The sequence below is a fragment of the Procambarus clarkii genome, chromosome 11 (assembly GCF_040958095.1).
Source record: "Procambarus clarkii isolate CNS0578487 chromosome 11, FALCON_Pclarkii_2.0, whole genome shotgun sequence".
Classification (NCBI taxonomy): Eukaryota; Metazoa; Arthropoda; class Malacostraca; order Decapoda; family Cambaridae; genus Procambarus; species Procambarus clarkii.
The window spans coordinates 31827721-31838294 of NC_091160.1; the positions used below are offsets into that span (position 1 = coordinate 31827721).

Consider the following 10574-nt stretch of genomic DNA (forward strand, 5'->3'; position numbering starts at 1 on the left):
ATGTGTGTGTATGTATATGTATGGGTATAAAGTATATATGGAAGCTGATCAGAATTACATTTCACCTTTGTAAATGTGACACTGTAAAAGACACATCAAACACTTTATGTAGGGCATACGTAAATCTGTGTATCTATGTATTTACGTATGTAGGTTAGCTTAGCATTTGAAAGCACCGAATCACCTTCTTTGGTTGATTGTTCAATAAACCCTTGAACTATATGTTTAACACATCTCTAACCCTGTCCATGGAGGACAGAAGAAAATGTATATATGCTGGTTAGCATTGTAAATGTGTTGCCACGTCTGTGGTAGAAAATAATAATAATAAAAAAAATACTGGCTCGAGGCGAGCCATTACGTCCCTAATTGATTACCATGTGCAGAATAGTATACTATCGACTCGGATCTCATGTTTTCTCCTGATCCCATGTATGGCTAACCATGCTGTGAACGTGGATATTAGACGAGCTCATAGCTAACGTTGATCTACAATGTAATACTTCGTGTCGGCAGTACATTGTTGTGTACCTAAGCTTGTTAATGAAGCAGTGTACGTCCTGGCCTTGTACCCCATACCTGTGTCGCCCCACTGTTTAATATTCATCCCGCCACCACATTTTGTCTAACAGTTACATGAACGATGAACGCATTGGGAATTAATATATTTACTTTATGCAATTCTTAATCTATATAATTAAAAAAATGTATATTAAATTTGATTCGCATTGTATACTGGTATGTAGTATACTGGTATATTGCAAGTCCGGTTTGCATAATGTGTTGCGTTAGGGAATTACGGTGGAGAAGTAATGTTGTTGTTGATTTTGGCGCGACGACGATCGTGGGATGGAATGCGCCCCGGGGTACCCGGTAAGGGTGAATCACGAAGCCTGGTAAGGTGAAACGCCAAGCCAAATCGTGAAACAAGTGACGCCAATCACTGGAAATAATATGCCATGCGGCAAATAAACGCAGACAGACAGATGATTGGGAAGCCCCAGGAGTCCCCCAGGGTGACAAGCACCGGCCCCGCCCCACACAGAGAACACTGGGGAGCCCCAGGAGTCCCCCAGGGTGACAAGCACCGGCCCCGCCCCACACAGAGAACACTGGGGAGCAAAACCCAAAACTCGGCCCCCAACTGAAACGCAAAAGTCATCCAGTGTCCTCCGGCAGAGCAGAAGCCGGCCGCCCACCACGGCTGAGGGCACACCTGGAGCCCACCAAGACCCACCAACCCCCGGCACCTCTCGGCCAAGCCGGGCCCCGAACACCGTCACCCCGCCGGGAGAACCAGCCAGAACACGTCAAAAACAAAAAAACAATGTATCAAGAGTCCCGTGACCCAAGGCGGTATGTGCGCCAGGCGGCGTACAACCCGGACCGTGGAATAGGGATGCCAAACGGCAGTAGCAAAACTAAATCGCGAGAACAGGACGTGATCCGGCGGCCCCCAGGTGGAGGTGGTGTCCAGACGTCCGCTCGTTGTCAAGGTTGAACCACGAGTCGAAGTAATGTTGGGCGGAGTGGTTGAGTGGCATTGTTAACATCACGGACGAACTCTATGTGTGTGTGTGTGTGTGTGTGTCTGTGTACTCACCTAATTGTACTCACCTAATTGTGCTTGCGGGGGTTGAGCTTTGGCTCTTAGGTCCCGCCTCTCAACCGTCAATCAACTGGTGTACAGATTCCTGAGCCTACTGGGCTATTAACACGTAGTTAATAAGTCAATATTGACTTTACGAATTTGCGAGAACGGGTTGCTCTATCATATCTACATTTGAAACTGTGTATGGAGTCAGCCTCCACCACATCACTGCCTAGTGCATTCCATTTACTAACTACTCTGACACTGAAAAAGTTCTTTCTAACGTCTCTGTGGCTCATTTGGGTACTCAGCTTCCACCTGTGTCCCCTTGTTCGTGTACCACCAGAGTTGAATAGTTCATCCTTGTTTACCCGGTCGATTCCCCTGAGGATTTTGTAGGTTGTGATCATGTCCCCCCTTACTCTTCTGTCTTCCAGTGTCGTAAGGTGCATTTCCCGCAGCCTTTCCTCATAACTCATGCCTCTTAGTTCTGGGACTAGTCTAGTGGCATACCTTTGGACTTTTTCCAGCTTCGTCTTGTGGTTGACAAGGTACGGGCTCCATGCTGGGGCCGCATACTCCAGGATTGGTCTTACATATGTGGTGTACAAGATTCTGAATGATTCCTTACACAGGTTCCTGAAGGCTGTTCTGATGTTAGCCAGCCTCGCATATGCCGCAGACGTTATTCTCTTTATGTGGGCTTCAGGAGACAGGTTTGGTGTGATATCAACTCCTAGATCTTTCTCTCTGTCTGTTTCATTAAGTACTTCATCTCCTATTCTGTATCCTATTCTGTGTGTGTCTGTGTGTGTGTCTGTGTGTGTGTCTGTGTGTGTGTCTGTGTGTGTGTCTGTGTGTGTGTCTGTGTGTGTGTCTGTGTGTGTGTCTGTGTCTGTGTCTGTGTGTGTATCTGTGTGTGTGTCTGTGTGTGTGTCTGTGTGTGTGTCTGTGTGTGTGTCTGTGTGTGTGTCTGTGTGTGTGTCTGTGTGTGTATCTGTGTGTGTGTCTGTGTGTGTGTCTGTGTGTGTATCTGTGTGTGTGTCTGTGTGTGTGTCTGTGTACTCACCTAATTGTACTCACCTAATTGTGCTTGCGGGGGTTGAGCTCTGGCTCTTTGGTCCCGCCTCTCAACCGTCAATCAACTGGTGTACAGATTCCTGAGCCTATTGGGCTCTATCATATCTACATTTGAAACTGTGAATGGAGTCAGCCTCCACCACATCACTTCCTAATGCATTCCATTTGCTAACTACTCTGACACTGAAAAAGTTCTTTCTAACGTCTCTGTGGCTCATTTGGGTACTCAGCTTCCACCTGTGTCCCCTTGTTCGCGTCCCACCAGTGTTGAAAAGTTCATCCTTGTTTACCCGGTCGATTCCCCTGAGGATTTTGTAGGTTGTGATCATGTCCCCCCTTACTCTTCTGTCTTCCAGTGTCGTGAGGTGCATTTCCCGTAGCCTTTCCTCATAACTCATGCCTCTTAGTTCTGGGACTAGTCTAGTAGCATACCTTTGGACTTTTTCCAGCTTCGTCTTGTGCTTGACCAGGTACGGGCTCCATGCTGGGGCCGCATACTCCAGGATTGGTCTTACATATGTGGTGTACAAGATTCTGAATGATTCCTTACACAGGTTCCTGAACGCCGTTCTGATGTTAGCCAGCCTCGCATATGCCGCAGACGTTATTCTCTTTATGTGGGCTTCAGGAGACAGGTTTGGTGTGATATCAACTCCTAGATCTTTCTCTCTGTCTGTTTCATTAAGTACTTCATCTCCTATTCTGTATCCTGTGCCTGGCCTCCTGTTTCCACTGCCTAGTTTCATTACTTTGCATTTACTCGGGTTGAACTTCAACAGCCATTTGTTGGACCATTCACTCAGTCTATCCAGGTCATCTTGTAGCCTCCTACTATCATCCTCTGTTTCAATCCTCCTCATAATTTTTGCATCGTCGGCAAACATTGAGAGGAACGAATCTATACCCTCTGGGAGATCATTTACATATACCAGAAACAGTATAGGTCCAAGGACTGACCCCTGCGGGACTCCACTTGTGACGTCTCGCCAATCTGAGACCTCACCCCTCACACAGACTCGTTGTCTCCTGTTGCTTAGGTATTCCTCTATCCACCGGAGTACCTTCCCTCTCACTCCAGCCTGCATCTCCAACTTTCGCACTAGCCTCTTGTGTGGCACTGTATCAAAGGCTTTCTGACAATCCAAAAATATGCAGTCTGCCCACCCTTCTCTTTCTTGCCTTATTTTTGTTGCCTGGTCGTAGAATTCAAGTAACCCTGTGAGGCAGGACCTGCCATCCCTGAACCCATGTTGATGCTGTGTTACAAAGTTCCTTCGCTCCAGATGCTCCACTAGTTTTTTTCGCACAATCTTCTCCATCAGCTTGCATGGTATGCAGGTTAGGGACACTGGCCTGTAGTTCAGTGCCTCCTGTCTATCCCCTTTCTTGTATATCGGGACTACGTTAGCTGCTTTCCAAATATCTGGCAGTTCCCCCGTTGCCAGTGATTTGTTATACACTATGGAGAGTGGTAGGCTCAGTTCTCTTGCTCCTTCCTTTAGAACCCAAGGGGAGATTCCATCTGGGCCTATAGCCTTCGTCACGTCCAACTCTAGTAAACACTTCCTTACTTCCCCACTGGTAATCTCAAACTCTTCCAGTGGTTCCTGGTTAGCTATTCTGGTTGGTTTTGGTTGTGTTTTGGTTGTGTTTTCTGGTTAGTTTTGGTTGTGTGTGTGTCTGTGTGTGTGTCTGTGTGTGTGTCTGTGTGTGTGTCTGTGTGTGTGTCTGTGTCTGTCTGTCTGTCTGTCTCAACAGTGTTTTTGTCTAAAATCATTGTTGCACTTGAAGTCATGCCTGACAGGCTAATTTTGTGTTCTAGCGATTGTTGTCTCCTCCATTTGTCCGGGTTGTGATATATTGCTCTTAGGTTTAGTTACTTTTTCTTAAGGGTTCTTACCCTGGAAACACAAACCGAAACTGTCTCCATTTTCCGCTTGTTACAACTTGTAATAAAGTTGTTACATCTTGGCTTAACGTGTTTATGACGTATTAGAACGTTGTTACAACTTGCTATATTGGTTGTTATAACTGGTTAGGAGGTGTTAAAACTTGTTCAAACGTTGTACCAACGTCGTAGTTTCGGTGTGTGTTTGGCGGGTAGTTACTTTTTCTTAAGGGTTCTTAGTTACTTTTTCTTAAGGGTTCTTAGTCACTTTTTCTTAAGGGTTCTGACAGTACAGTTGGGTTCGCTGTCAACTCTCAATCGAGAATCAACAGAACTTAAACACCTAACATATGCCTATATATATATGCCCAATATGCTAATATATTATAATATTAATTTATATTTGAGACAATTCCTGTTTTGAATGAACAGCATGTAAAAAATTATGGTTGCGTCTGAGGGGTCGATCGCTGGATGTAATGGACCTTAGTCGAGGACGGATTGTAGTGTGTTACTCACGTACTACCGTACTACATACTACTAGGGGCCTGTCAGCTGAGTGGACAGCGCTCGGGATTCGTAGTCCTGAGGTTCCGGGCTCGATCCCCAGCGGAAACAAGTGGGCAGAGTTTTGGTTACCCTGATGCCTCTGTTCACCTAGCAGTAAATATGTACCCAGGAGTTAGACAGTTGTTACGGGCTGCTTCTTGGGGATGTGTGACAAAAAGGAGGCCTGGTCGAGGACCGGGCCGCAGGGACGCTAAAGCCCCGAAATCATCTCAAGATAACCTTTCAAGAAGATAACCACTTGGCCTGGACGGTAGAGCGACGTCTCGCTTCATGCAGGTCGGCGTTCAATCCCCCGACCGTCCAAGTGGTTGGGCACCATTCTTTACCCTGGTCCCATCCCAAATCCTTATCCTGATCCTTTCCAAGTGCTATATAGTCGTAATGGCATGGCGGTCTCCCCTGATAATTCCCTCCCCCTCCCTCATCTAGCAGACAGTAGGTACCAAGGAGTTAGTGAGCGTGTAGCATGCTGCTGGGTCAGTAAGTCGCCCTCGGGGGTTAGACCTCCATATAAGGCTAACGTGTATAAACACACAATGGCTGTCTGTCCCCCCAACACAATGAATTATGAATTATTGAATTAAATTCGTACTTGACATCTTGTCCCAGCCTCCTTGGCTGTTAGCTGATGTCACCAACCAATGATTGAACTTGAAATATACTCAGCCAATATTGTCCTTTATCTACCAAATATTAGAAAAGCGCAACTGAGTTTTACAAGATTACTGATAAATTAAAGTTGTAAATTAATGTTTTGTATCGAGAAATATAAATTAATGAACGGAGTTGAGGTAGAGGCGTCGGAAAAGAGGTTGTTTGTGGGGACATGTTTGGTGGTGGTGGCGCACATGGCGGGTCGCCTGGGTAACGGCCGCGCCGCCACCATACACAAACACACCGCCGGTGGAGGTGGACGGACTCCCTGACGCTCCTCCTCCTCCTCCTGCTGCAGGAGTGTTCACGCCTCCTACCTGCAGGTCCTCCTACCACACCGCCAGTTTGTTTAATCCCCCGGGCCGGGGAGGAGGCTCCGTGAGGAAGAGGGAGTCGGGTCGTTCGAGTGATCGCGGGCGATTTTCTGCGACAGATCGCCCAGAGTCGTAATTGGAGGGCAACGATTGATGACTCCTGTGTGTGTGTGGGACCTATTGGTGCTGTGTGGGACCTATTGGTGCTGTGTGGGACCTATTGGTGCTGTGTGGGACCTATTGTTGCTGTGTGGGACCTATTGGTGCTGTGTGGGGCCTATTGGTGCTGTGTGGGACCTATTGGAGCTGTGTGGGACCTATTGGTGCTGTGTGGGACCTATTGGTGCTGTGTGGGACCTATTGGTGCTGTGTGGGACCTATTGGTGCTGTGTGGGACCTATTGGTGGTGTGTGGGACCTATTGGAGCTGTGTGGGGCCTCCTGATGGGCACCCACGGAGCCAAGTCGAGTTGTGTACCGAGGGGCACTTATATTGAACTTGAAATGGTAATTTAAGGTCTTGGGCGAAGAACACAGTTGACATAGTGACAGTGATGGTGTTTTAAGACGTTATCCTGATTGACGTGACCTTGCTGGGTCGACCATGAGGGCGTGAGGTAGGCCCACTGACTCGTGAAGGCAGCACCGGGGTAAGTAGGCCTATACGGCTTTATTTCATCCTTCAGCCTATACGGCTTTATTTCATCCTTCAGCCTATACGGCTTTATTTCATCCTTCAGCCTATACGGCTTTATTTCATCCTTACGCTGTATAGTTCGTTTATTATGCACCCCATACCCATCTTGTGGGCAAGGGTTACAGAGGCACATAATGGGCTCAGGGACTGAACAACATAGTTCATTTAGCTAAGCAAGTTACAATCTTGATGAGCTAGTTACAAAATTCAGTACAAGTCGTCACATCAACAATGGGTTCGAGATCGACCACAAGTACAGTTTCTAAATTAAGCAACTGACATATGTAGAGAGCTAGTGTCACAATTGATATGTTTGTCCTGCACACCGCCCCCCATCCAGTGGGCAGCGGTGGATAGGTTACAGTCACTTAGTTACTACCTACAGTTAGCAAACTGGGGATATTTGGCTAAAATTTCTAATAGCAGGTCATTTTGAATGAAATATTTACACATCGTTGGAACATTTGGTTATAGAATTGTCTCTGAATTCACGTATCTTTTCGCACTCCATCACATAGTGACGGAGGGTGTGCGAATAATTTTGTTGACACAGTTTACATTTGGTCAGGTCTACATCAGCAGATAATGAGAATTCCCAGAGATACTTGTGACCGAGTCTAAGCCGAGCAGTAGTAACATCTAGAAGTCTGCTGATTTTATTGGATGATCCATAGATGTGTGGCTCCTCTTGCATGATAGTATGATGATAGATGGAATTACTGGTGTCGATTTCACTTTGCCTCAGATCTACAAGATCTTGTTGAAGTTCTCGGTGTACTGCTGCTCTCAGATTGCTCATTGACAATCCAAGGTTACACTCAACGGCTCCTTTAAAGGCAGAATCTTTGGCTAACTTATCAACTCTATCTTGCATTCGGAGGCCAACATGAGATGGAGACATGAAATGGACTGTTACCATCATTAATAATTCCATAACTCTTTCTTGTGGCTTCACCCACATAGGCTTCAAAGATAAGAAACACTCCTTAGCCAGTGATAACGACAGCCAGCGACCCTGCCTCGGGTAACAATTTCTGACCTTTGGAAAAAAAATTGAGGAAGACCTTGTTGGTCAGCGCGTCAAATGTCGCGTTCGTGTCGGAATTGTTGACATTTCGAACGTTCGGTGTTCATATGTCCTTAGTGTTTTTGAGGAATGGTTTTGTTGTGAGGTGTGTTTTGGGAAGGGGGGGGGGGAGCAAACTCACACTAGCTAGCTAATATGAGTGCATGTTTGAGGTCTGCAATGTTTACTGCTGGTAGGCTGAGTTTGGCACCTGGGGCAGGTCTCCTTGTTTAGTGTTCTGTTATGTTTTATGGTGTGTGGAGAGCGGCAGGTTCTGTGTAGTGTGGAGGTGTTGTGGTTGTGTAGTGTGTGTGTGGAGGTGTTGTGGTTGTGTAGTGTGTGTGTGGAGGTGTTGTGGTTGTGTAGTGTGTGTGTGGAGGTGGTGTGGCTGTGTAGTGTGTGTGGAGGTGTTGTGGCTGTGTAGTGTGTGTGTGGAGGTGTTGTGGCTGTGTAGTGTGTGTGGAGGTGTTGTGGCTGTGTAGTGTGTGTGTGGAGGTGTTGTGGCTGTGTAGTGTGTGTGTGGAGGTGTTGTGGCTGTGTAGTGTGTGTGTGTGGAGGTGTTGTGGCTGTGCAGTGTGTGGAGGTGTTGTGGTTGTGTAGTGTGTGTGTGTGGAGGTGTTGTGGCTGTGCAGTGTGTGTGTGTGGAGGTGTTGTGGTTGTGTGTGTGTGGAGGTGTTGTGGTTGTGTAGTGTGTGTGGAGGTGTTGTGGTTGTGTAGTGTGTGTGTGTGGAGGTGTTGTGGTTGTGTAGTGTGTGTGTGGAGGTGTTGTGGTTGTGTAGTGTGTGTGTGTGGAGGTGTTGTGGTTGTGTAGTGTGTGTGTGTGGAGGTGTTGTGGTTGTGTAGTGTGTGTGTGGAGGTGTTGTGGTTGTGTAGTGTGTGTAGGTGTTGTGTAGTGTGTGTGTGGAGGTGTTGTGGTTGTGTAGTGTGTGTGTGGAGGTGTTGTGGCTGTGTAGTGTGTGGGTGGAGGTGTTGTGGTTGTGTAGTGTGTGTGTGGAGGTGTTGTGGCTGTGTAGTGTGTGGGTGGAGGTGTTGTGGCTGTGTAGTGTGTGTGTGGAGGTGTTGTGGCTGTGTAGTGTGTGTGTGGAGGTGTTGTGGTTGTGTAGTGTGTGTGTGGAGGTGTTGTGGCTGTGTAGTGTGTGTGTGTGGAGGTGTTGTGGTTGTGTAGTGTGTGTGTGTGGAGGTGTTGTGGTTGTGTAGTGTGTGTGTGTGGAGGTGTTGTGGTTGTGTAGTGTGTGTGTGTGGAGGTGTTGTGGTTGTGTAGCGGCCCGGTCCTCGACCAGGCCTCCACCCCCAGGAAGCAGCCCGTGACAGCTGACTAACTCCCAGGTACCTATTTACTGCTAGGTAACAGGGGCATTCAGGGTGAAAGAAACTTTGCCCATTTGTTTCTGCCTCGTGCGGGAATCGAACCCGCGCCACAGAATTACGAGTCCTGCGCGCTATCCACCAGGCTACGAGGCCCGAGACTAAGACTAACCCAGGAATTTTTTAATCAACATACAAGATAATCCGGAGGTCACCTGGGCTGACCTCTTGGAGAAGGCTTCCCTGGGTAAGAATTCTAGGGGGGGGGGGGTCATGGGTGTTACAGAAGGGAGCTGCGGCAGAAAAGGCAATTAGAGGCGCGGGCACGTGCCTCTAATTGCTCTATATGTGCCCCTAAATGCTCTATATGTGCCTCTAAAAGTGTTTTATATACTATCACATAACAGTAAATGGGTGCCCAGGAGTTAGGCAACTTGTGTGGGGTTGTATCCTGGGACAGTCAGAGTCTGAAAGGTATCCTGACCTTAATTATGGGGAAAACCATAGTACATAGTAGTACAGCTGGGTTCGTTCTCGACACACAATCGGGGGATCCTAGGTTGGAATTCCGGGCGGGACATAAATAGTTGGGCGCTCTTTCTTTTACCTAATGCCTTTCAACATTGGCTGTTTCTTATCTCCAGCAGATTTAAGAGAGTGGAGTTTGCTGCGAAGGAAGCTATTCCCACTTGTCCCATTTCCCGTAGAGGTATTTCTTATTTCGACTTCTACCCAGTTATTCGTTCCTCCATCCTTGCTCGTTGGCAGGGCTGTTGGTCTTCTGTTACTGGTAGCAAACTGCGTGCTCTTAACTCAAGAGTAGTGTGTCCCTGTGGCCTTTCTCCTACTACCGTAACCGGTGGTGGGAAACGGCTCTGGCGAGGTTGCGTATTGGCCATACACGCTTAACTCGCGGTCACTTAATGGAGCGCCGCCCTGCTCCTTATTGTCCAAACTGCATTGTCCCTCTTACAGTAGGACATATCCTTGTTGAATGTCCTGACTTCAGGGACGCGCGTGTGTCTTGTTTCCGACCGTCCCTCGCGGTCACTTGTCCCTCGAGAGAATTCTTGGTGAGTCACATACCTTTGATATCGTTCGAAGGTAGGTGATTCGATATCGTTATGTGCTTTTGTTCTGGTATTGGCATTCTTAGTGATATTTGGCGCCCTCTGATATCCCGCACATTGGGGGGGGGGGGGGAGGGGACTGGGGTGAGGGTTGGTAGTGTGTGGCAGGATCAGGAAGGCTTGATGTTGCACGATGCAACACAAACTTGACAGTTTTCGTTGTGGGGGGGGGGGGGAGATTGTAGGCCTAGCTAGGATCGGATTTTACACGGCCCACTTTATGCTTCTATATTATTGCGGGCCGGAGGAGGGGGGGGGAGGAGTTAGTCTAAGAACAATG

General features: G+C 47.7%; 1 protein-coding gene across 7 annotated transcripts in view; it reads left to right on the forward strand.

Annotated features, from left to right (window-relative positions):
• The first annotated feature begins 5991 nt into the window (after positions 1-5991).
• Positions 5992-10574, forward strand: part of LOC123758368 (uncharacterized) — a 136680-nt gene continuing 132097 nt past the window's right edge. For 5 of the 7 annotated variants that reach the window (XM_069322492.1, XM_045742685.2, XM_045742681.2 and 2 more), the window contains exon 1: positions 6018-6746. The gene's annotated coding sequence lies outside the window, so the exon portion shown is untranslated. Of the gene's footprint in view, positions 6747-10574 lie in introns of all 7 variants that reach the window. The other 2 variants (XM_069322490.1, XM_045742683.2) reach the window with 2 other exon arrangements.